Source organism: Cnephaeus nilssonii (genome assembly GCF_951640355.1).
Source record: "Cnephaeus nilssonii genome assembly, chromosome: 19".
Lineage (NCBI taxonomy): Eukaryota > Metazoa > Chordata > Mammalia > Chiroptera > Vespertilionidae > Cnephaeus > Cnephaeus nilssonii.
This window is the reverse complement of record NC_137090.1, coordinates 49,321,227-49,348,301: the sequence shown is the minus strand read 5'-3', so window position 1 is coordinate 49,348,301 and position 27,075 is coordinate 49,321,227. Positions and strand designations below refer to the sequence as shown.

The 27,075-nt window shown below is 46.6% G+C and overlaps 1 pseudogene across 1 annotated transcript; it reads right to left on the bottom strand.

The window, feature by feature from the left end:
• Positions 1-273: 273 nt before the first annotated feature.
• On the bottom strand, positions 274-9,175 carry LOC307115388 (Golgi-resident adenosine 3',5'-bisphosphate 3'-phosphatase-like; annotated as a pseudogene). The gene is made up of 2 exons: positions 9,163-9,175; positions 274-1,311 (listed from the first exon to the last, which is right to left on the bottom strand). The product of its transcript is annotated as a Golgi-resident adenosine 3',5'-bisphosphate 3'-phosphatase-like (transcript).
• Positions 9,176-27,075: the final 17,900 nt, after the last annotated feature.

Below are 27,075 nucleotides of genomic sequence, written 5' to 3'. Positions count from 1 at the left end.
TGACTTAAAACAATATAGACTTGGCTATAGATTTTAATTTGCGCGCACACACGTGTACACACACACACACACACACACACACACACACACACCTGAGTGCCTTGTGTATGACAACTGTACCAAAATAGTCTCAAAAATAAAGACAATACTTTAGACATAAAGCAACCCATCTCCCCTTCTTTTGTATCCTGTTACAGGGAAAATAAGTCTCTGATGCTTCATAAACAGTTTTAAAAGTTCAGGATGGCCTTAACTATGTATAGTCTCCACCGATCATTTGAAGCCTCCAGGTTTCAGGCTGACCATGCAGCTCTGGAAAGAGCTGTCATCTATAATCAACTTTGTGTGTTTATGCCCCGTCTTCTCTAGATCTGGGAGTATTTTTTACCAGAGCTTGGTGGTTCATTCAGATGCTAACCAGGAGCCCTCCATCAATGCCATCAGAACCAGGGTAACTGATTTCTTCACCACTCAGGGTAGCCATATGTCCCCCAAAGGCTTTTAAGATGGCATTGACAGCACACATATCCCACTTTTTGATGTATGTCACATGGATGTATGAATCAGCTTTTTCTTGATTCTTATCAGGCACATCCAAGAGAGCTAAAACTTTATAACCAGCACCACCAGCCAGGATAGTCATAGTCTGGTTCCCAAAAGCCTGAAGAGCAGCCTGTTTGACCATTCCTGAATGGGAGCGAGACACAACGATCCTTGGGGTCTTATTGCAGGGAGAGCGGGCTTTCACATTCGACCCACCATCTACCATTGCCCAAGCTGTATATTCAGGAAATGGCTTATGTATCCCTCCCAGGACACACACAAACCATAGTACTGACATACTTTCGAAGATCCTCCAGATACTCCTGTGTAGCATCAAGTGGGTCGATCCAGACAGCAACACTTTCTGCTGGTACCTCCTTAGGGGCAGCTGTCTCCTTCAGGATGTCGTCAGGAATTTTACGATCCCATAAGATAACCTCCTGATTGGTTGCATCCACATGTTCCTCTGTATTTATCTGCACCTTAGGGGAGGCGGTCTTGAGCAGGTAGAACATCTTGCAGTTGGACAGCATGTCCCTGCTGGTCATCTTGTTGTTGGCTCCCTCATGCATCTCCCCCATGGACTTCTCATGGAGGACGTTGCTTTCCCAAATGCACCTCACTGCGTCACCCCCTGAAGATGGCGGCCAGCATCTCGCACAGGTCCACAGTGGCACTGTCGGCCAAAGAGGCTGAGGCGGCAGGCCAGGAAGCCTGAGTAGAGGTGGTAGAGCACGCCGAGCCCCAGCAAGCAGAACACAGCCCCAACTCACCAGGACGGTGCAGCTCCGGCTCCACCACCCACCAGCAGGTCTCACATCCACGTCAGCCAATTCAATAAAAATATATTCTAAAAAAGAATACACTGGAAGAAATTAAAGGTAGATTGAATGAAGCAGAGGATCAAATCAGTGACTTTGAAGACAAGGTAGAAAAAGCACCCAATTAGATCAGCAAAAAGATAAAAGAATTCAAAAGCAGGAGGATAGTTTAAGGGAACTTTGAGACAACATGAAACACAACACCACCCACATTATCGGGGTCCCAGAAGGAGAGAAAGTGAGCAAGGAGCCCTGACTGGTTTGGCTCAGTGGATAGAGCATCAGCCTGCAGACTGAAGGGTCCCAGGTTCAATTCCAGTCAAGAGCACATGCCTGGGTTGAGAGCTCAATCCCCAGTGGGGGGGCATGCAGGAGGCAGCCGATCAATGATTCTCTCTCATCATTGATGTTTCTATCTCTCTCTCCTTCTCCCTTCCTCTCTGAAATCAATAAAAATATATTTTTTTAAAAAAAGAAAGAAAGTGAGCAAGGAATAAAGAACCTGTTTAAAGAAATAATGACAGAGAACTTCCCTAACCTGGTGAAAGAAAAAGACACAAAAGTTCAGGAAGCAAGCAGAGTCCCAGTCAAGATGAACACAAAGAGGCCCACACCAAGACACATCATAATTAAAATGACAAATGTTGAAGACAAAAAAGAATCTTAAAGGCAGCAAGACAGAGGCAGAAAGTTACCTACATGGGAGTTCCCATTAGATTGTCAGCTGATTTCTCAACAGAAACATTTCAGGCTAGAAGCGATTGGCATGAAGTATTCAAAGTAATGAAAAGCAAGGACCTGAACCCAAAACTATTCTATCCAGCAAGGCTAGATTTTAAATAATTTTAAAATTGAAGGCGAAGTAAAGAGCATCCCAGTTTTAAAAAAGCCTAAAGGAAAACATTACCACCAAACCAGCATTGCAATAAATGTTAAAAGGACTGCTGTAAGAAGAAGGGGAGGGAGGGGGAGAGAGAGAGAGAGGAGGGGGCATAGGTATAAAGAAAAAAATGGCAATAAATAAGTACCTACCAATAATAACCTTTAATGTAATTTGATTAAATGCTCCAATCAAAAGACATAGGGTGCCGAAACCGGTTTGGCTCAGTGGATAGAGCGTCGGCCTGCGGACTGAAAGGTCCCAGGTTCGATTCCGGTCAAGGGCATGTACATTGGTTGCGGGCACATCCCCGGTAGGGGGTGTGCAGGAGGCAGCTGGTCGATGTTTCTCTCTCATCGATGTTTCTAGCTCTCTATCCCTCTCCCTTCCTCTCTGTAAGAAATCAATAAAATATATTTTTTTTAAAAAAAGACATAGGGTAGCTGAATGGATAGGAAAATATGACTCATATATATATATATGCTGTCTAAAAGAGACCCACTCAGAACAAAATATTCACATGGACTGAAAGTGAAGATATGGAAAAAATAATCCACGCAATGGAAAATGAAAAAAAGCTGAGGTAGCAATACTCATATCTGACAAAATAGACTTCAAAATGAAGACCATAAAAGAGACTAAGAAGGTCACTATATAATATTAAAGGGATTGATTCAACAAAAAAATATAACCCTTGTAAACATATATGTACCCAATATAGTAGCACCTAAACATATATTTTTTAAAACTCTTGTTGCATTTTAAAGGAGAAAGTGACAGCAACACAGTCAAATTAGGGGACTTTAACACCCCACTAACATCACTGGATAGATCTTCCAGACCAAAAAATCAACAAGAAAATAGCAACCTTAAATGAAACACTAGATCAGATGGATTTAATTGATATTTACAGAACATTTCATCCCAAAACTGCAGAATACACATTCTTCTCAAATGCACATAGAACATTGTCAAAAATAGACCACTTGTTAGGCCACAAAATAAGACATAACAAATGAAGAAGATTGAAATTATATCAAGCATCTTCCTGGATCACAATTTCATGAAACTAGAAATCAACTACAATAAAAATACTCAAAAACTTTCAAACACATGGAGACTAAATTGAATGTTATGAAACAATGAATGGGTTACTAATGAGATCAAGGAAGAAATAAAAAACTTCCTGGAAACAAATGAAAATAAACACACAACCTAAAATCTATGGGACACAGTGAAAGTAGTCCTGAGGGGAAGTTTATAGTATTACAGGCCTACCTCAAGAAACAAGAAGCCAAGCCAGTGTGGCTCAGTGGTTAAGTGTCATCCTATGAATGAGGAGGTCATGGTTCCATTCTTGGTCAGGGCACCTGCCTGGGTTTCAGGCTTGATTCCCAGTAGGGGTTATGCAGGAGGCAAAGGAGACAAGAATATACAATGCAGTAATGACAGTCTCTTCAATAAATAGGGTTGGGAGTGGACCAGGCAGTCTTAGACTGCGAGACCCCGCTACCACTGCAAGCACTCCCGGGCAGCCAGCACTGGCACAGAAACCATGCCATCCTGAAGGGCAGAACTGCTGTGACTCGGAACCCAGCCTCACCACTATCCAGATTTCCCTCAGACACAAACTGGGACCCTACAGCCACTCTGGACAAAGACCTGCTACCACAGCTGCAGACCCATGGACACCAAGACTCCAGGCATCCTGGTCACAGATTCCTGTGAGTCACAGAGCGCATCCCCCTCCCACTGGCCCACTGCAGAGGCATAGGGCCTGCACAACCCACAGCATGCAAGCGGGCCTCCTGCTGACACAGGGTGGCCGTGCAACCCAGCCCCCTGGCAGGCCCGTGACTCTGATTCTTGGCACAGGTGCTCGCGAGGACTCTGATTCTCGGTGCGGAGGCTCCCGATGACTCATGGCAACCGCACCCAGTGCCCATGACCCTGATTCTCAGTGCATGCGTGTGCGCATGCAAGGCCCCCCACTGACCCAAGGAGGCTGAACCAAGCACCCATGACTCTGTTTCTCCATGCACATGCACCCGTGGGGGCTGCTGCTGATCCCCAGCGGCCATGCCACCCACCCCCGAGGGGGCCAACTCTTGAGCAGGCTGACTCTCAGCATGCATGGTTCCCACCAACCCATGGCAGCCATGCTTCTCGATGCCTGAGCTCTTCAGTAACGCTCAGGTTGTGCAACACTACCACTGAGCATGGCTCAGGCCCTTGCAATTCAGCGCTTGGACCTTTGGGTGACAGCAAAAATGCGGAGACAGTGAAACAATCCCCAAAGGAAAGAAAAGGAGGAACCACCAAAAAAAAGGAACTAAATGAAACAAAGGCATGCAATATGTCAGAAAAAGAATTCAGAGTAATGGTCATACAGTTCATAAACTGGATGAACGGAAAAAATCAACAACCTATGCAAGAATCAGGAGGAAATCAAAAGTGATAAAGCTACAATCAAAAACACAATGGAAGGTTTCAACAGTAGACTAGGAGAAGCGGAGAACCGAATTACTAAGTTAGAAGATAAGGTAGAGAAAAAAAGCCCAATCTGAACAGCAATTGGAGAAGTCACACAAGCACACAGAGTCCCAAACAAGATGAAGCAAAAAGACCCACACCATGACACATCATAATTACAATGGCAAACATTAACAACAAAGAGAGAATCTTAAAGGCTGCAAGAGAGAGACAGAGAGTTACTACAAAGGATCTCCCATCAGATTATCAAATGATTTCTCAACAGAAACACAGTAGGCTAGAAGGGAATGGAATGAAATATACAAAGTGATGCAAAGCAAGGAACTGAATCCAAGAACACTCTATCCAGCAAGGTTATCAATCAAAATTGAAGGGGAAATCAGGAGCATCACAGACAAAAAAAGGTTTAGGGAGTTTATCACCACCAAATCACCAATGCAAGAAATGCAAAAGGGACTGGCGTAAAAAGAAGAAACAGAAAGGGAAGAAGGAACACAGGCATAAAGAATAGAAATGGCTACGAACAAGTACTTATTATTAAGAACATTAAATGTAAATAGACTAAATGCTCCAATCAAAAGACATAAAGTGGCTAAATGGATAAGAAAACATGACCCATATAAATACTGTTTCCAAGAGACCCACCTCAGAACAAGGGACTCAAACAGACTGAAAGTGAAGGGATGGAAAAATATCTTTCAGGCAAATGGAAATGAAAAAAAAAAAAAAAAGCTGGGGTAGCAATACTTATATCTGACAAAATAGACCTCAAAGTTAAGGCCATAACAAGAGACAAGGAAGGCCACTTCATAATTCAACAAGAGGATATAACTCTGGTAAAAATATATGCACCCAATGCAGGAGCACACAAATACATAAAAAAAAAAAACTTCTGGAAAATATCAAGGGAGAGATTGATAGCAATACAATCATAGTAGGAAACTTTAATACCCCATTAACATCACTGGATAAATCCTCTAGACAAAAAATCAGCAACCCTAAATGACTCACTAGATCAGATGGACTTAATCAACATCTTCAGAATATTTCACCCCAAAGCTACAGAATATACAGTAGGCCCTCAGGTTATGTCGGAGATCCATTCCTAAGGCGCGACATAATGCAGTTTTTGCCGTAAGTTGGAACTCACCTACATAAGCACCTACATCACTCACATAGAGCACATACATACACAGCAGTAATGAAATGAAATAGTAAAAAAATTAAAGTGAAGATAAAAATTCCTGACTTTACTTGTGGTAAATAAATAATAAAAAACATAAAGTACATATGTACATATGTTGAAATGACAGAACTTTTTTTTACATATAAATAAATGAGAGATGGTGACATAACCACGAAACGCCATATTTCGAGTCCAACGTAACCCGAGGACTGCCTGTACATTCTTCTCAAGTGCACATGGGACATTTTCAAAGATAGACCATATATTGGGGCATAGGCAAAGTCTCTCCAAATTCAAGAAGATTAAAATCATATCAAACATCTTCTCAGATCACAATGGCATAACATTAGAAATAAACTAAATAAAAACAATCACAAAAATTCAAACACTTGGAGGCTAAATAGCATGCTACTAAAGAGATCAAAGAAGAAATAAAGAACATCCTGAAAACAAATGACAATGAAAACACAACAATCCAAAATCTATGGGACACTGAAAGCAGTCCTGAGAGGGAAGTTCATAGCTCTACAGGCCTACCTCGAAAAACTGGTAATAAACCATCTAACTCTGCAACTTGAGGAATTAGAAAGAGAGCAACAAGAAAAGCCCAGAGTGAGCAGAAGGAAGGAAATAATAAAGATCAGAGCAGAAATAAATGACTAGAGACCAAATATATATATATATATATATATATATATATATATATATATATATATATCATATTTTCCAGCGTATAAGATGACTTTTTAACCCAGGAAAATCTTCTCAAAAGTCGGGGGTCTTATACGCCGGAAAATACAGTAACCCACCCATCATTTGGCAATAACTCACTTTAATTCTAAATTGTAAATACCGTATTTTCTGGCGTATAAGACCCCCGACTTTTGAGAAGATTTTCCTGGGTTAAAAAGTCGTCTTATACACTGGAAAATACGGTCTATATATATACAAAAGATCAACAAAACCAAGAGCTGGTTCTTTGAAAGGATACACAAGATTGATGAACCTCTAGCCAGGCTCACCAAGAAGCAAAGAGAGAGGACCCAAATAAACAAAATTGAAAGAAAGAGGCAAAATAACAACAGACCCCACAGAAATACAAAGAATCATAAAAAATAAAATAAAATATTTTGAGCAACTCTATTCCAACAAACTGGTCAACCTAGAAGAAATGAACATATTCCTAGAAAAATATGACCTTCCAAAACTCAATCAGGAAGGATCAAAAAATCGGAATAGGCTGATAACTATGAAGGAAATTGAAGCAATAATAAAAAAACTTTATTATATAGGATAGGTAAGATTTGGAAACAGTCCACGTGCCCATCAGTAGATGAGTGGGTAAAAAAGCTGTGGGACATTTACACCATGGAATACTATGTGGCTGTATAAAAGAAGGGGCACCTATCCTTTGCCACAGCATGGAGGGACCTGGTGAGTATCATGCTAAGCAAAATAAGCCAGTCAGAGAAAGACAAGTATCACAGAATATCACTTATATGTGGAATGTAATGAACAAAATTATATAACGAACAAAAAGGATGCATGGAACAGACTGACAGATCTCAGTGGGGAAGGGGGAGAGAGGAGGGAAGAGATTAACCAAAGAATTTATATGCGTATATGCATAATCCATGGACACAGACAATAGTGTGGTGAAGGCCTGGGTGGGGGCAGAGGTGGGGTGCAAGGGGGGTAGGAGGGGAAAATGAGAGATGTCAACTCCCATTCTCATAATGCAATACTGTCAACATTAAATGTTTTTAAAAAGGAGTGAAGTTCTGGTACATACTACAACATGGATATGTCTTGTAAACATCATGCGGAGTGAAAAAAAATCCAGTCACACAGGATTTCACACTATATGATTCCATTCACATGAAACACTAGGAGGGTCAGATTTGTAGACAGGAAGCTGAAGAAGGGCCTTGGGGTGGGGGAGTGGGGAGTGACTGCTAATGGGTAGGAGGTTTCTCTTAGGGAGGCCCAAACTGTTCATGGTTGCACACAAAACTGAAAAGCTTTAAGCTCTACACTTACTAGTAAATGGGTGAATAATATGGTGTTGAATTATATATCAATAAAGCTATTAAGTACAGGGTGTCCCAAAAATATGTATACACACTCCAACAGCTGACAGCTCAATTGGTGTTTCTTTCTTTTCAGATGTAACCCACTGCAATGAGTAATGAGTTGAAAGTGTGTTTACATTTTGGGGGACACCTGCGTTTATAATATACTAGAGGCCCGATGCACAAAGATTCGTGCAAGAATAGCCTTCCTTCCCCTGGCTGCTGGCACTGCCTTCGCTCAGGCCGCAGCCGCCTTTCGGCCTTCCCACGCTGCCCAGAGGCCCGAGCGGCTAGGGCGGTGCGGAACGCCTGCGTTGTCGCCATAGTGACGATGCAAGCGTCCCGCCCCCAGCCACTGGGAGCCTGTGTAGGCAAATTAACCCGCCAGCTTTGTTGGGTTAATTTGTATACTCACTTGTGATTGGCTGGTGGGTGTCACGAAGGTACGTCAATTTGCATCTTTCTCTTTTATTAGTGTAGATTCCATATCTTCACTCTAAGAAAATAGAAACATGAATTGAAAATCCTTTAGGAATCTCTCTTACAGAGGAATTCAAACTAACTTATGTAGATAATGCTCCCTGAGGCAGGCGGAGCATGACCCTCACCTTCTGTGTGGGGTGAGCGTGTGGCACTTCCGAGGGGACGGGGACAGGCTGGGCGTAACCATAGCGGAGAAAGCTGAGGAACACAAGCTCACCAGGAGGTCAAGGTCTACACCCTCAGGGACAAGTCATGGCAAGAGCACACTCCCTGGATATGACATGATGAAAATGGAACTTCACCTCTGTGGTCTTACTCCTCCAAACCCATAACCCAACCTAATCATGAGAAAAACATCAGAGAAACCCAAATTAAGGGATCTTCTCCAAAATACCTGACTAGTACTCCTCAAAACTACCAAGGTCATCAAAAAGGAAAGTCGGCCCGGGCGCCCACGGAGACATGGCGGATGTGAGGTGGTCTGCGGAGAGGATCCTGGACAGAGAAGGGACATTGGGTGAACCATGAAGAAACACAAATGCAGCGTGGGCCTTCGGTACTAAGAACGCACCAACATTGGTTAGTTGGTTGTGCATTTATGTGATTCATTTGTCCAACTACCTTTGCAACTTTTCTGCAAATCTCAAACCGTTCTAAAGCTAAAGGTTTATTTTAAAAACTCACCTGGAGGCGGCATGTAGGGTGAGAGGAGTGACAGCGCTCAGCTGTGTGACCCGGGAGGACCCCTCTGGGCCTGATTCCCCATCAGCGGGGTAGTTGTACCCCAGTCTCCCCGACCATTGTAGGATCTGAATGAGGCAACATGTGTCAAGAGAACTTGGGAAAGTGAAGTTCCTCCCAGATAACCCCGGAAAGAGCTAATCAGCTTCCGGAAATGGACCCGTGTGGACGTCTCCTCCAAACATGCGTGTTCCCCTCCTTTAATGTGTGTATGTCGGTCACTGTGTCCGCCACCTTGGGTGGGCGGCATCTCCTTCCTTGCCCTCCACACAGCGCCTGCGATGGCTCCCTCCCTGCCTCCCCCTGGCCTGGTGAGACCCCTCCCCTCCTGGCACCCACACATGTCGCCCCCCACTGAGGCCTGCTGGGGCAGGTCTTCACCTATGAACCTCAGGGTGATGCAGACGCGGGGCTGACTGCCCGGCCGGGCTGGGTTGAGGATGGAGGGCCAGGTGGGGCGAGCTGAACTTGGCTTCACACGGCTGCACAGCAGGTCTGACCCAGGGGTTCCCCCTCCTGGGTCCCCTTCGATCCTTGCCGTTGGCAGGAGGGGTCCTGGCCAACAACTCTTTAAAAATATTTTTTTAAATTAATTTGAGAGAGAGAGAGAGGAAAGAGGGGCTTTGTGGTCATGTGTGCATTCATTGACTGGCACCCGCGGCCTTGGTGTATTGGGGCTACGCTCGGACCAGCTGAGCTACCCGGCCAGGGCCTGGCCAACTGCCCTTAATGCCCACCTGGGAGCCACACGACGACACTGGTGGGTTTTGGGGGCGGTCTGTCTGTTTTTTATCTGTCAGTCAACTACGGCCACAGAGCCTCTCTTTAGAGGGGGTGCTGTGGGCAGAACGGGCCCCTGTGCCTCCCCCGCTGGGGACGGAGGAAGGCGCGGGCTCTCCTCGCCCGGGCCGGCCAGAAGCTGCAGGCTCCAGCGGCTGGGCCGGTGGGGGGCGGGCCGGTGGGGGCAGTCGGAGGCTGCAGAGCTCCCTGCTCTCACCCTGACCCCCACCTTCGGGCCTGCAGGCTCCCAGGAGGCGCCCAGGGAGCCAGGGCCTGAGTCAGGACAAAGGGCAGCGGGTGGCACGGAGGGCAGGGCAGGGCAGGGCAGGGCAGGGCAGGGCAGGGTGGCAGCAAAATGCAAGTCACGGTGAGCTAGGCAGCAGCCCCTGGCGGCGGCCCAAGCCTGCGGCCGCCCTGCGCCGCCCGCCCCGCCCCCGCCCTCCGGGGAGGCAGCCACACCCGGGGCGGAGCCCGCAAGGGGAGCGCCCCCATCGCCGCAGCACAGTTCCCACCAAAACGGCCAGAAGCCGCTGGATTTCTGCAGAATCGCCGGGCAGGCACGTGTGCGGGGGTTTCAGACCGGCCTCTGCCCGCGGCTCCGCCCCCTCCGCGGCAGCCCGCAGGTTCTAGCTGCTTTCCCGGCTCCCGTGCTGGTGGAATAGCCATCCAGTTACAACGTGCGGGACATTCGGGGTTGTCCTGGTTTTCAAAAATAGGCCCAGGAGCTCCGGTGGTTACAGCATCTCCGCATTTGCCAAGGCTGCGGTTCCATCCCCGGCAGGCACATACAGGACTCAGCCGGGAGGGCATCAATGAGGGGAACTCAAACCAATCTCTCTCTCTCTCTCTCTCTCTCCCTCTCTCCTCTCTCTCTCTCTCTCCCCCTCTCTCTCTCAAATCAATAAAATAAAATAAAAAGAGGGCCTTATCAAACACGTTTCTGCACCTTCTGTCCTCCCCAGTGGTGTGCGCACAGTCCCTCCAAGGCAGCAGGACGGGTGGATGAATTCCATCCGCTCTCCTGGCTCTTTAACATGAATATGAATGATGTTGATGCGCACGGGGCCATAATGTTCCCCATTTATGGGACGTCTCTCTGCTTCCACTTTAGACCACTGCTCCTAAGCTTCCTTGAACTTCCTGGTGACTTTATTTCTGTGGAATAGAGTCCTGGTGAGATTTGCAGTTTCCGTTTCACAGGTGTTGCCACATGGCTTTTCACAGGCCCTTGGGGCCCTCGGGTCTGCACCCCCAGGCTCTCAGGGCCCCCGGTCTGCACCCCCAGGCTCTCAGGGCCCCCGGTCTGCACCCCCAGGCTCTCAGGGCCCCCGGGTCTGCACCCCCAGGCTCTCAGGGCCCCCGGGTCTGCACCCCCAGGCTCTCAGGGCCCCCGGGTCTGCACCCCCAGGCTCTCAGGGCCCCCGGGTCTGCACCCCCAGGCTCTCAGGGCCCCCGGGTCTGCACCCCCAGGCTCTCAGGGCCCCCGGGTCTGCACCCCCAGGCTCTCAGGGCCCCCGGGTCTGCACCCCCAGGCTCTCAGGGCCCCCGAGTCTGCACCCCCAGGCTCTCAGGGCCCCCGGGTCTGCACCCCCAGGCTCTCAGGGCCCTCGGGTCTGCACCCCCAGGCCCTCGAGGCGGAGGCTTATCCCAATGTGAGTTTGCATTTTGCATTCCTGTCTGGGAAGGCGCAGCCCCCGACCCTCCTCCCTCCTGTTGGTGTGTCCTGTCCGAGTTTATGTGAGAGCTCTGTGCTACCGCATCTAGTTATTGGGGTTCCCTCCGTCTTCCGCTGGTGCGTGGGCTTTATTCGCGGTGTCTCTTGCCGTACGGAGGGTTTATGAGGCCGAATAAGACTCCCCTATTTTAGTTTGATGAGGAGTCCTCTCTGATCCTGGGTTGTTCGTTTAATTCCCTGGATGTTCTTGTAAGATTTTTATTGCTCACTCTGAGTATGTAAAGAAATTATTTTACATATGAAGTAAAAGGGAAGTCCATGTTTACTTTATTTTGGATGGACAGCCTGTTGTGCCAACACCATTTAATAAAAATACCAACAACAGTAAGGACAGCCCTTACTGAGTCTCTACCGTGCGCACGCTCCACGCATTAACTCGATAATCCTCACAGCCACCCCAGAGGAAGCGAAGCACAGAGAGGCTCGGCAATTGGCCTAACGTCAACCAGCTGGTGAGGGACCCGCCAGGTTTCGCCCAGGCTTCAGCATTCCGCTTCTGGAATTAGCCTTCTGCCGCACCCATTTATTTCCGGTTTCAAACTTGTTGTCCTAGCGTTGGATATAATTTCCTTAAGATGCTCTTAATCTCTCCTGAATCTGAAGTGACGGCTCCTTTCTCATTCTTAGTCTTGTCTGCTGCTGCTTGCTCATTTTTCCTGCCCCAAGGAAAGTGCAAGTCACGCTGAGTCCCGTTTTCCTGTTCCCCGGTTTGCAAAGGCCACCTCCCCATCCTTGCTAGCAGAGTGCCGGGGGAGTGCAGCTCTGGTTCCCATCGTCCATTTCTGCTGTCGATTCCTTCTCCCTACTTCCTTTCGGTGCCTAAACGGAGTGTGTAGGTCTTTTCATGTTTGTCTTTCTGTTTTAATAATGGACACATTTAATTTTCCACTGAGGTCCGGAGGTGTGGGAATGAAGCACTCTTTTCACTGCTCTCCCAACAGACTTTCCTTTCCCGCTTGATGTCCTCTTTAATCTAAGCGTTTTCTAGAAGTGTGTTTCCTAACGTCTAAGCAGTTAATGTTATGTTGGTCACACCTTTATTATTTACTACCAATTTATCAGATTATGATACAAATATGAACTTTTCTTTTCTGTATTGGTTCAGGTTTTTTGTGGTCAAATGTGTCATTAATTTTTGTAGCATTTATAATAAGGGATATATGTTTCAATGTCACCCCCAATAAAGTCAATAAAAAACTTTTTAAAAAGAGAAAACAATTGAGGAAAGAAAAGATATGCTTTCTGTTCACAGATTTAAGAATCTCCACCTATCAAATCAAATTTATTGATGATTCCTCCATAACATTCTTTTTTATTTGGTCTAATTCTGAGAGATGTGTCTTGAAGTCTCTCCTTACAATCCTAGTATTTTTGCCTTGTGAATTTAACCATCATTTTGCTTTGTTCATACGTACAGGTTTATGGCTGATCTTCTTTATAATTTTTGCTTTTGTTCTTCACATCACTTTTGAGAGAGAGAAACAATGACCTGTTGCCTCCCCTGTGCGCCCTGAAGGGGATCAAACGCACAGCCCGGGTCAGTGCCCTGACCGGAACCGAACCGGCAACCTTTTGTGGACAGAACCACCGCCCGTCAACTGAGCCGCCAGGGCAGGGCTCCGGTCACTTGCTTTAACGTTCAAGTCCACCTCCCTGGGGTTAACTCTGCGGTCCTGCTTGTCGTGTTTGCATCTGTCGTGCACCTCCTGGTTTCCGGCCTCTCGTGGCTGGGGGTGTTGTAACATCACCTGACAGTCTCTCGTGCAGGATAATGACGGAAACACTTGATCGCATTCGTCCCATCCTTCACGGTTACTGTTTGCCTTCTCTTCCTCTCCGATGGGTCTGACTCTGCCCCTGTCCCCGCGCCCACCCGCCCCGGGAGAGCGATCCGCACGCAGAGAGCTGTAGGGACCCCCCCCCCCCCCCCCGCCGTGGTGGTGACATCAGGTGGGTCTCCCTTTCGTCCTCCCAGCATCTGTACCGGTGGCCTCCTCTCCCGGGGAGAGGTTTGTACTTCCTATTCTAGACTAGCACTGGACCAAGTCAGTATGAATACAACTGGCTGTTTGAATTGTTGTCAATCACGGCTTCCAGCTGCCTCATCACAGCTGCAGCCGTCCCTTCGGAGCTCCAGGCAGCGCCCACGCTTCCTCTTCAGTTCCCCGGATCAGCCACTCAGTCCGGCGAATTTAACACTTTGAGTCCAGTGCGGGGAACAACCCGAGGAAGGGGACAGGGTCCCGCTCCCCCCTCCCTGGCTGGGCCCTCCCCTGGCTGGGGGCCCCTCCCCTGGCTGGGGGCCCCTCCGCTGGCCGGGACCCTCCCCTGGCTGGGGGACCCTCCCCTGGCTGGGGGACCCTCCCCTGGCTGGGGGCCCCTCCCCTGGCTGGGGGCCCCTCCCCTGGCTGGGCCCCTCCCCTGGCTGGGGGACCCTCCCCTGGCTGGGACCCTCCCCTGGCTGGGCCCCTCCCCTGGCTGGGGGACCCTCCCCTGGCTGGGGGACCCTCCTCTGGCTGGGCCCCTCCCCTGGCTGGGGGACCCTCCCCTGGCTGGGGGCCCCTCCCCTGGCTGGGCCCCTCCCCTGGCTGGGGGACCCTCCCCTGGCTGGGACCCTCCCCTGGCTGGGACCCTCCCCTGGCTGGGGGACCCTCCCCTGGCTGGGGGACCCTCCTCTGGCTGGGCCCCTCCCCTGGCTGGGGGACCCTCCCCTGGCTGGGGGACCCTCCCCTGGCTGGGGGACCCTCCTCTGGCTGGGCCCCTCCCCTGGCTGGGGGCCCCTCCCCTGGCTGGGGGCCCCTCCTCTGGCTGGGGGCCCCTCCCCTGGCTGGGGGCCCCTCCCCTGGCTGGGGGCCCCTCCTCTGGCTGGGGGACCCTCCCCTGGCTGGGGGACCCTCCCCTGGCTGGGGGACCCTCCCCTGGCTGGGACCCTCCCCTGGCTGGGCCCCTCCCCTGGCTGGGGGACCCTCCTCTGGCTGGGCCCCTCCCCTGGCTGGGACCCTCCCCTGGCTGGGGGACCCTCCCCTGGCTGGGGGACCCTCCTCTGGCTGGGCCCCTCCCCTGGCTGGGGGACCCTCCCCTGGCTGGGGGACCCTCCCCTGGCTGGGGGACCCTCCTCTGGCTGGGCCCCTCCCCTGGCTGGGGGACCCTCCCCTGGCTGGGGGACCCTCCCCTGGCTGGGGGACCCTCCCCTGGCTGGAGGACCCTCCCCTGGCTGGGCCCCTCCCCTGGCTGGGGGACCCTCCCCTGGCTGGAGGACCCTCCCCTGGCTGGAGGACCCTCCCCTGGCTGGGCCTGGCAGGAGAAAGCGGACGAGGGCGAGTCCTCTTCCCTCGCTGGTGCCTACCCTCGGGCAGATGCCCAGCGCGCCCAGGCCGCGCCCCCGCAGCACCCAGAGATGCCAGCCCCATGCGGCCTCTGCGGGCAGTGGCTCCAGGGGCCTCACCCCGCGTGCCCAGTGGGGAGAGCGGTCCCCGTTGGCTGGAGGGGCGGGCCTCCTCTCCTGGGGGGGGGTGGGGGGGCAGAGAGAAGGGACAGGCCCCCAGGCTGACAGTCCACCCACCAGCTCCCCAGTCTCAGGATTTCTGTGTTTGTTTGTTTGTTTGTTTGTTTTTTATGTAAGTTCTCATGTATTTAGCAACGGGTGACCAAGCACCTACTATGTGCTGGGCCCAAGCTGTGGAGCATTCTTCATTGTGTCTAAGAACTCAGAAGAAGGTCCTGGTCCTGGTGTGGCCAACAATGAAATGCACATGCCTCCCGCCGGAAGTGCAAACTGTCGAAATCAGGGCTTGGTAAAATAGCCATGCCTCAGCCAACACTGGCTGCCACCAGTTCTTATAAACACTGTTACCGGAAAGGGGCCACGCCCATTTACACATTGTCTAAGTCTGTTTGCCAACGGCAGAGATATTGCAACAGAGACCATACAGGCTGCAAAGCCTAAAACATTCACCATCTGCTCTTTTACAGAAAAGTTTGCCGAAGCCTGGTCTGTATCAAGACCTTCCTGTAGGTGAACCTGGGGCTTATTCAGCATTTTCCCAGATAGCTTTGGACTCCAGGTACAGAGTCATGGACCAGGCAGCGGATCTCAGGACCAGAGCCCTGACCTGGGGGTGACAGAAGTGAGATGAATGTCCAGTCTTGCTGTTTGGCAGCCACATAGCGCTGGCAGTTCACAGAACCTTTGAGTCCGGGGTTTCCCAACTGTCAAATGGAAGAATGAACACCACGAGAAGCGAAAGCGATTGGGGCCGCTGTCCAGCACAGCCTCAACGAGACTGGGCTATTATAGTAATTATGAAAGCTAACAGGGATGTGTGCTTACGATGTGCCGAGTATCATGCTAAGTGCTTTCTCTGTGTTAGCTCAACCATCCTATTAGAAGGGCACCATTACCATCCTCCTTTCACAGATAAAGGAACCAAGGTTCAGAGAGGTTAAGGGATTTACCCAGTGTCACACGGCAAGTAAATGGTGAAGCCGAGACTCAAACCTAAGAGTGTCAGACTCCAGGGCTTATGCTATTCTTTTTCCCCCCATTTTTTTATTAAGGTATTATATGTGTACATATTTTACCATTGCTCCCCCACCCCCTCCCATACATGCCCTCACCCCCCAGTGTTTTGCATCCATTGGTTATTCTTATATGCATGCATACAAGTCCTTCGGTTGATCGCTTATCTCCCCCACCTCTCCCTAACCTTCCCACTGTAATTTGACAATCTGTTTGATGCTTTACTGCCTCTGTATCTATCTTTTTGTTCATCAGTTTATAATGTTTTTTATTATCCACAAATGAGTGAGATCATGTGGTATTTTTCCTTCATTGACTGGCTTATTTCGCTTAGCATAATGCTCTCCAGTTCCATCCAGGTTGCTCAAATGGTAAGAATTCCTTCTTTTTTATGGCAGCATAGTATTCCATTGTGTAGATGTACCACAGTTTTCTGATCCAGTCATCTGCTGACGGGCACCTAGGCTGTTTCCAAATCTTAGCTATTGTAAATTGTGCTGCTATGAACATAGGGGTGCATATATCCTTTCTGATTGGTGTTTCTAGTTTCTTAGGATATATTCCTAGGAGTGGGATCACTGGGTCAAATAGGAGTTCCATTTTTAGTTTTTTGAGGAAACTCCATACTGTTCTCCACAGTGGCTGCACCAGTCTGCATTCCCACCAGCAGTGCACGAGGGTTCCTTTTTCTCCGCATCCTCGCCAACACTTGTCATTTGTTGATTTGTTGATGATAGCCATTCTGACAGGTGTAAGATGGTACCGCATTGTCGTTTTGATTTGCATCTCTCGGATAATTAGTGACTTTGAGCATGTTTTCATGGGTCTCTTGGCCTTCCTTCTGTCTTCTTTCGAAGAGATTCTATTTAGGTCCGTTGCCCATTTTTTAAAAAATATATTTTATTGATTTTTTACAGAGAGGAAGGGAGAGAGACAAGAGAGCTAGAAACATCGTTGAGAGAGAAACATCGATCAGCTGCCTCCTGCACAACCCCCACTGGGGATGTGCCCGCAACCAAGGCACATGCCCCTGACCGGAATCAAACCCGGGACCCCTCAGTCCGCAGGCCGACGCTCCATCCACTGAGCCAAACGGTTTCGGCCCGTTGCCCATTTTTTATTGGATCTTTTATCTTCCTTTTATTAAGTTGTATTAAGTTGCCTGTAGATGTTGGAGATTAAACCTTTATCAGTGATAACATTTGCAAATATGTTCTCCCATACAGTGGGATTTCTTGTTGTTTTGTTGATAGTTTCTTTTGCTGTGAAAAAGCTTTTTATTTTGATGTAGTCCCATTTGTTAATTTTCTCTTTAGCTTCCATTGCCCTAGGGCAGTGATGGGCAACCTTTTGAGCTTGGTGTGTCAAACTTTGCCAAAAAACTGAGCATAACTCGGGTAGTGTGTCACTTTGAGGAAAAAACATTATTTCACGATATTTATAGTTTAAATAACATAAATGTATAATTGTTATATATAATTGTATTTAATAAACCAAAAACTAAATATTTAACTTACCTGCTTAGTGACTTCTTTGTTCATCCGACAGTCGGTTTCTTTTGTTGGTCTTTATATTATTTAGCTTGTGTGGGGTGCCGTGAACTAAGATAAGTGAGGGGGAGGGGGAATTCTTTAACTAACCTGCCTATTAGTGACTTTTTTGTTGCTGAATTTCATTGGCTAAATCTTCAATTGAAGGTTGGTATTTTGTACACTTCAGGCCCAAGCAAGCGCTACTAACTTCATCTGTCAATCTGTTTCTTTTGTTGGTTTTGATATTATTTAACACTGAGAATAAGGCCTCACAAAAGTATGTAGAGGGAAAAATTGTGAGTAAAGCCATTGCTATATTTTTCAGGGTGCTAAAAGTGTCTGGTAGTCGGTTCTAGGCACTCCAAATTTCCTGTTCGTAGTGGCACTCCTCTTGATTCTCCAAGCGGCACCTTTCCAGATTCTCAAGCTTTGACCTCAAGTCGACAAACACCTGAGCCCAGATACTGTCTTGAAATTCTGCAAGTTGCATCTCCAAATCATCAATTGGCATCCATTGGAAACCATTTAATTCCAAACTACTGTAGACTACTACATCAGGATACTTAATTATTTTCATGGTCTGTTCTAGACTTCTAAATTGACTAAATCTATCACTAAACTGGTCAAGTAACGAGTCTAAAACATGCTGGTACTTCATATGCAAGAGTTCCATTTCATTTTGTACAGCTGCACTGGCCTTCTCAAAATACTTTGTTACTCGAGGAAAATACTTATAAGTTTTAGTTTCTACATCTCACTTGAAAATTTTAACTTTACTTTCAAAAGCTTTTATGTATCAAACATAACGTCAATACTTTTGCCAAAATCTTGTAACTTTAAGTTCAGTTCATTAATATGAACAGAGAGATCTGTAAAAAACATCAGGGTGTTGACCCACTTATCATCATTAAGCTGAGGAAAGTTTTCCAGATCCTTATCATCAAGAAATACATTAATTTCTTCAAAGCACTCCACAAAGCGCTCAAGAACTTTGCCTCGACTCAGCCATCTTACATTATTGTACATTAGCAGTCCACTGTAGGTGGAATCAACCTCCAGTAAAAGTGCCGAAAATTCTCACTTGTGAAGGAGGCGAGCAGCTATTAAATTAACTATTTTTGTAACAACTGACATTAAGTCGTTTAAGTCGGTGAATCCTGCCTTGGCACATAAAGCCTCCTGATGGATAATACAATGAAAAGGCACAATCGGATGTCCAATAGCTTCTGTAAACAATTTGACAAATCCGACTTTTTCCCCCACCATATTTGGTGCCCCATCTGTCATCACTGACACAACTTTAGAGATATCAATGCTTAGGTCACGAAATGTTTGTATAACAACCTTACATATTTCGCTTCCTGATTTACTTGTTGACACTGATATTAACTTTATCAACTCTTCTCTCATTGTGAGACCATCAGAATATCGACCAATAATGGGCAACTGATCATGTGATGTGACATCAGTAGTCTCATCAAGAGAGATCGAAAAATATTTACACTTCCTTATGTCTCTCTTTAATTGATGTTGTACATTTGTGTTCAGTCTCATTATTCGGTCTTTTATGATATTTCTACTGAGTGGTAACTCAGATATTCTCTTAATAATTGCATCTTTATTCTGCATATCGTGAAATAGAACTGGTGCACATCTTAGGAGAGTTTCTTTAGTAAATTCTCCCTCACTGAGCACTTTTCCATGCTGAGCTATAGAGTGAGCAATGCTCAAACTTGCAGATGTTAAATTTGTAGAGCCTTTCATAAATTTAAGGATGGAATTAGATTGGCTCTTATAAAGGTGTAGCTGCCTGCAAATGTATTTCTTCCTTTCATCCTCACTTTTTTCCAAGACCTGGGAATGATTAGTTTCAAAATGTCTATTTATATTCCACGTTCTGCTTACTACCATTTCAGTACATAGAACACAAAATGATCTGCCATTTTTTTTCTATAAAGCCATACATCTCAGTCCATGTCTCTTGAAAGGGTCGGCCACTGCTACTACCACTTCCTTTACTTAACCTTAGTTTTTTATTTTTTGGGTTCTCCATCAGGGGGGCAGTGACAGAAGATAGAATTATAGATAGCTTGTTAGGCCTGCAGGCAATTAGGGGCTAACTAGCCTAACTAACCATAAAATATATAACTGTCTTTTAGGAAAGGGCAGGGTTAATAAGCAGAAATATGGGTTAATAAGGATGCACAACAGTAATAGTGGTAAAATGGAGTCTGCACTATGGAGCAAGATGGTGTTCCTTATGTGAATTAAAATGGCTGCCGCTATTTCTAATGGCGGGAAACGGCACCCATAGCACGCCACAAACCCTCGCCTCTCCCAGCCTCCCCCTCACTTATCTCAGTAATGATGGATTAGAAATCCATGACACCCCAGAACAGTAGAATAATGGTTGCTGTGGTTAACTGTTATTTGGTTACTGGTAATGGCAGGGCCCCCAGAGATGTGTCCCCTGCTGCGTTCCGCTGCTCCCGGCTCTGCCGGCGGAAGTGAGGGCAAAGATCCCGGCTTAACCGGAAGTCCCAGAACTAGACGCTCTGTGCCAGACTTCTGTTGTTTTGGCCTACAGACCTCCGGCACAGAGTGTCTAATAGGGGAGGATGAAACATTTGTGACTAGAGTCTTGGAGTTAGAGTAGTTGCAAATGTTTCATCCTCGGCATGCGGCCGCCTCAGCAGCCGCGTGTCATCACAAATGGCTACGCATGTCAGTGCTAACACGCGTGTCATAGGTTCACCATCACTGCCCTAGGGGCAGTATCAGTGAAGAAGTTCTTTTTGGCATATGTCTGAGATTTTGCTGCCTGTGGATTCCTCAGGAGCACCAAGATACATTTTAATATATCTTGGTGCTCCTGTATTGGGTGCATAGTATTTTTATGGTTTCCCGTCTTATGTTTAAGTCCTGTATCCATTTTGAGTTTATTTTTGTGTACGGTGTAAGTTGGTGATCTAGTTTCATTTTTTTACATGTATCTGTCCAATTTTCCCAACACCATTTATTGAAGAGACTGTCTTGACTCCATTGTATATTCATGCCTCCTTTGTCAAATATTAATTGAGCATAGTGGTTTGGGTCGATATCTGGATTCTCTATTCTATTCCATTGGTCTATATGTCTGTTCTTGTGCCGGTACCAGGCTGTTTTGAGGACAGTGGCTTTGTAATACAGCTTGAAATCTGGTATTGAGATCCCTCCTACTTTATTCTTCTTTCTCAGGATTGCTGCAGCTATTCGGGATCTTTTTTTATTCCAGATGAATTTTTGGAGAGTTCTTTCTAGGTCTGTGAAATATGCCATTGGTATTTTAATGGGGAGTGCATTGAAATCAGGAACCCGGACACAAATCAGGGCCCTCTGTGAGGTCCGAGTCCTGCCATGTATATAGGGGTCCTCCCATGAAGGTCTGGGCCCTATATTAAGGTCTGATCCCTAGATTGCTTTGGGTAGTATGGACATTTTAATGATGTTGATTCTACCAATCCATGAGCATGGTATGTTCTTCCATCTGTTTATGTCTTCCTCTATCTCTTTTTTCAGTGTCCTGTAGTTTTCCGCGTATAGGTCTTTTACCTCCTTAGTTAAGTTTATTCCTAGGTATCTTAATTTTTTTGGTGTGATGGTAAATGGGATTGCTTTTTTAGTCTCTCTTTCTGTAAGTTCACTATTGGTGTATAGAAATGCCATAGATTTCTTGGCGTTAATTTTGTATCCTGCTACATTGCCGAATTCATTTATTAAGTCTATTAGTTTTTTGATGGAGTCTTTCGGGTTTTTTATGTACAATATCATGTCATCTGCAAATAAGGACAGTTTTACTTCTTCTTTTCCAATTTGGATGCCTTTTATTTCTTCTTCTTGTCTAATTGCAATGGCTAATACTTCCAGTACTATGTCAAACAGGAGTGGTGAGAGTGGGCATTCCTGTCTTGTTCCTGTTCTTAGGGGAAATGGTTTTAGTTTTTGCCCATTGAGTATGATGTTGGCTGTGGGTTTATCATATATACCTTATATTATGTTGAGGTATAATCCTTCTATTCCCACCTTGTTGAGAGTTTTGATCAAGAAAGAGTGTTGGATTTTGTCAAATGCTTTTTCTGCATCAATTGATATGACTATGTGATTTTTATCTCTCAGTTTGTTTATGTGATGTATCACGTTTATTGATTTGCGGATATTGTACCATCCTTGCATTCCTGGGATAAATCCTATTGGTCATGGTGTATGATCTTTCTGATGTACTGCTGGATTCAATTTGCTAGAATTTTGTTGAGGATTTTGGCATCTATGTTCATGAGGGATATTGGCCTGTAATTCTCTTTCATTGTGTTGTCTTTATCTGGTTTTGGTATTAGGGTGATGCTGGCTTCATAGAAGGAGCTTGGAAGTGTTCCTTCCTCTTGAATTTTTTGGAATAGTCTGAGGAGGATAGGTTTTAGTTCTTCCTTGAATGTTTGGTAAAGCTCCCCTGTAAAGCCGTCTGGCCCTGGGCTTTTGTTTGCCGGAAGCTTTTTGATGATTGCTTCAATTTCTTCCATAGTTATTGGCATATTGAGCTGTTTAGATTCTTCCTGATTGAGTTTTGGAAGGTTATATTTTTCTAGGAATATGTCCATTTCCTCCAGGTTGTCCAGCTTGTTGGAATAGAGTTGTTCATAGTATTTTTTAACAATCCTTTGTATTTTGGTGGGGTCTGTTGTTATTTCACCTCTTTCATTTCTGATTTTGTTTATTTGGGTCCTCTCTCTTTGCTTCTTGGTGAGCCTGGCTAGAGGTTCATCAATCTTGTTTATCCTTTCAAAGAAACAGCTCTTGGATTTGTTGATCTTTTGTATTGTTTCTTTTGTCTCAATGTCATTTATCTCTGCTCTGATCTTTATTATTTCCTTCCTTCTGCTTACACTGGGATTTTCTTGTTGCTCTCTTTCTAACTCTTTGAGTTGTAGGGTTAGGTAATTTACTACCATTGTTTCTTGTTTTTTGCAGTAGGCTTGTAGAACTATGAACTTCCCTCTCAAGACTGCTTTTGCTGTGTCCCATAGATTTTGGATTGTTGTGTTTTCATTGTCATTTGTTGCCATGATGTTTTTTTTATTTCTTCCTTGATCTCTCTGGTAACCCAGTCATTGTTTAATGGCATGCTGTTTAGTCTCCATGTGTTTGATTTTTTGGATTGTTTTTATTGTAGTTGATTTCCAGTTTTATGCCACTGGGATCTGAGAAAATGCTTGATATTATTTCTATCTTCTTGAATTTGAAGAGTCTTTGTCTATGTCCCAACATATGGTCTATCTTTGAAAATGACCCATGTGCACTTGAGAAGAATGTATATTCTGTGGCTTTGTGGTGAAATGCTCTGAAGATGTCAATTAATTCCATCTGGTCTAGTGAGTCATTTAGGATTGATGTTTCTTTGCTGATTTTTTGTTTAGAGGATTTGTCCAATGGTGATAGTGGGGTATTAAAGTCTCCTACTATGATTTTATTGCTGTCAGTCTCTCCTTTGATATCTTCCAGGAGTTTTTTAATGTATCTTGGTGCTCCTGTATTGGGTGCATATATGTTTACCAGAGTTATTTCTTCTTGTTGAATTGCTCCCTTTAGTATTATGAAGTGGCCTTCCTTATCTCTTGTTATGTCCTTCACTTTGAGATCTAATTTGTCAGATATAAGTATTGCTACCCCAGCTTTTCTTTCATTTCCATTCGCCTGAAAAACCTTTTTCCATCCCTTCATCCTCAGTCTGTGTGCGTCTTTTTTCTGAGGTGGGCTTCTTGTAGACAGCAGATATATGGGTCTTGTTTTCTTATCCAATCCATTACCGTATGTCTTTTGATTGGGGCATTTAATCCATTTACATTTAAAGTTATTATTGATAGGTACTTATTTGTTGCCATTTTTATTCTTTACCCCGGTGTTCCTTCTTTGCTTCCTTTTTTTTTTTTTTTTTTACAGCAGACCCTTTAGCATTTCTTGCATTGCTGGTTTGATGGTGATAAATTCCCTTAGTCCTTTTTTGTCTGTGAAGCTCCTGATTTCACCTTCAATTTTGATTGATAGCCTTGCTGGGTACAGTATTCTTGGATTCAGACCCTTCCTTTGCATGACTTTGTATATTTCATTCCATTCCCTTCTGGCCTGATGAGTTTCTGTTGAGAAATCAGTCACTAGTCTGATGGGGGTTCCTTTGTAGGTAACTTTCTGTCTCTCTCTGGCCGCTTTTAAGATTCTTACTTTGTCGTTGGTGTTTGCCAATTTAATTATAATGTGCCTTGGCATCAGTCTTTGGGGTTCATTTTGCTTGGGACTCTGTGAGCTTCTTGGATTTGTGTGGGTTTTTTCTTCCCTATATCAGGGAAGTTTTCTGTCAATATTTCTTCAAACAGGTTTTCTATTCCTTGCTCAGTTTCCTCTCCTTCTGAAACCCCTATTATGCGGATGTCGTTTTGTTTCATGTTGTCCCAAAGTTCCTTTAGGTTCTCTTCCTGCTTTTTAATTTTTTTTTTTTAGAAGGTGCTCTACTTGGGTATTTTTTCTCACCTTGTCTTCTAGCTCACTGATGCGGTCCTCTGCTTCTTCTAGTCTACTCTTGATGCTTTCTATTGAGTTCTTTACAGCAGCGATATAATTTTTCATTTCCTCTTGGTTCTTACTCATATTGTCGAATTTTTCTTCCGTTCTTTTCAGCCACCTTATGACCATTTCTCTGAATTCTTTCTCTGATAGGTTGCTTGCCTCTATTTCGTTTACTTCCTTTTCTGGTGATGCCTGGTTTTCTTTCCTATGGGGGCTGTTTCTTTGTCTCCCCATGGTCTCTCTTTTCCGGATGTCTGGTTATGTAGTTCTCTCTCTCCTCTGGATGCCAAATCCTAGGGGCGCAGTCCTTGGGCTCTGCTCCAGCACGGTGCGGCCACTGCCTCCTCCTGGGGGCGACGGGGAGTCTCTGGAGAAAAGCATGTGGCAGCCCCAGGCTGGGGCTAGAGCATTTGTCTGGATTTCTATTTGCCTGGCAGAGATGTGGGGGCGGGGGGGTGGTCTTGCTCCCTCACCCTCCAGAGGGGTCTCCACGGAGCACAGGTCCCAGAGCCCCAAGGGGCAGCCAGGTCTGGCCGTGTGGTGAGGGCTGCAGGGTCGTGGTCCTCAGGGGCCCAGACTGAAGCCAGGCCACTTCCCTGTGTCAAACCCGGTGACAGAGAGAGCCCTGGCTTTTTCGGACCTCAATTAAGGAACTTTGTATTTAAGCGACAAATGTCAGGTCCGTATGTCGTATGTGAGAATTAACACTCTGTCAACTTAAAAATGCTTTTAACCAATAGTTGCTTATAATTAATTCAACAGGTTATTTTTTTGTTATTAATTCACTATTATTATTATTATTTTTAATCCTCACCCGAGGATATTTTTTCCATTGATTTTTAGAAAGAGTGGAAGGGAGAAAGAGGGCGGCAGAGAAACATCAATTAGTTGCCGCGCGCCCCCACCCCAATGGGGGCTGGGGAATCAAACCTGCAGCCCCTGACCAGGAATCAGACCTCTAACCACTGAGCCACCAGCAGGGCTCACTGTGACTTTTAACCAGGCGTAGCGACTGGGCCGTGGGCTGGAGAGAACCACAGCGGCTGCCACTGCCACTGCCACTGTCACTTCAGCCCCTGACCAGGAATCAGACCTCTAACCACTGAGCACCGGCAGGGCTCACTGTGACTTTTAACCAGGCGTAGAGACTGGGCCGTGGGCTAGAGAGAACCACAGCGGCTGCCACTGCCACTGTCACCGCGGGAAGTCCTGTGCGGTGAGTGGCCGCGGGGCGGCGCTGCAGTGGCGGGCGCAGCAGCCTGGGCATGTTTACGGGTGACCTGCTCAGCGTACATTTAAAACTGAGTAACACACGTAGACACTTCTGTGAAATCAAACTTTTCACACACATACCTTATTTACACAAACATGTCTACACATGTAAAAGCAGGAACCTAATTCTGCCATTGTTTAACATGCGCATTGAGAAAGCCGACTCTATTATATAACGGACTCGGCTTTAACAGGCACCCCACTGCCCAATTAGTCCCTTATATGGCAGTCTCCCTGCACAGGGGTTGGGGGAAAGGGGGCTGGCAGCGGCTCCCAGGCCACGGAGGCACCTCCCGCGTGGCCCTCTCACCCCACCTGCCCGCCCCTGGGGTTGGGTCCTCCTGAGGAAACCAGAGAGGTGAGCGAACCAGCGTAGAATGGCAGAGCCCTCAGGGCTGGCAGAGCCCTCAGGGTGGTTAAGCACATGGAGCTGCAGCCATTCAGAGCAAGCCATGGGTCCTCAAACAGGGCAGATGTCCCTAATATGCGGATGCATTAGAAAAGCAGCTTTTAAAGAGTATGTGTTCTATGATCCTATTTTGTAAAAGGTTTTGCATGCACAGGAAAAATAATCTGGGCAAGATTAACTAAAATGTTAATATGATCTCTGGCTGGTTTTCTCAGTGGTTAGAACGTCAGCCCTCCGTCTGTCTGGTAGGGGCTCGTGCAGGAGGCAGTCAATCAATGTGCCTCTCACACATCAATGTTTCTCTCTTTCCCCCACTGCATCCCTCCCTTCCATCTCTCTCTCCCCCCTCCTCCCTCCATTTCACTCTCTCTAGAAATTTTATGGAAAAAATAGCCTGGCTGATGTGGCTCAGCATTTGAGCATTGGTCCATGAACCAGGAGATCACAGTTTGATTCCCAGTCAGGACACAAGCCTGGGTTTGGGGTTCAATCCCCAGTGTGGGGCATGCAGGAAGCAGCCTATCCTTGTTTCTCATTGATGTTTCCATCTCTCTATCCCTCTCCCTTTCTCTCTAAAATCAATAAAAATATATTTTGAAAAGAAAAAGTATTCTTGTTGGGTGAGGATTACAAAAAGGTTAATATGATCACTGGGATTATGGAGGCTTGCTCTCTTTTTGCTTATTTGTACCTTAAAGGGTTTCTGCAGGAAACACAAAGCACTTCTGTCCATACATATAAAAGCCTGAGCGGCCATGTGACCGTTCGCCCAGTAGCTATGATGCGCAATGACCACCAGGGGGCAGACGCTCTGACCAGTAGAGGAGGCAGCCCGACTCCTCACAGAATCGGCCGTGGGTTAGGTTACTGCTGGGGCACTGTCGGCCCAAATCTGCTTCACCCGCACCCCGGACCCCTCAGGGGATGTCAGAGAGCCAGTTTTGGCCCAATCCCCACAGGCCAGGCTGAGGGACCCCACTGGTGCACGAATCCGTGCACCGGGCCTCTAGTCCTA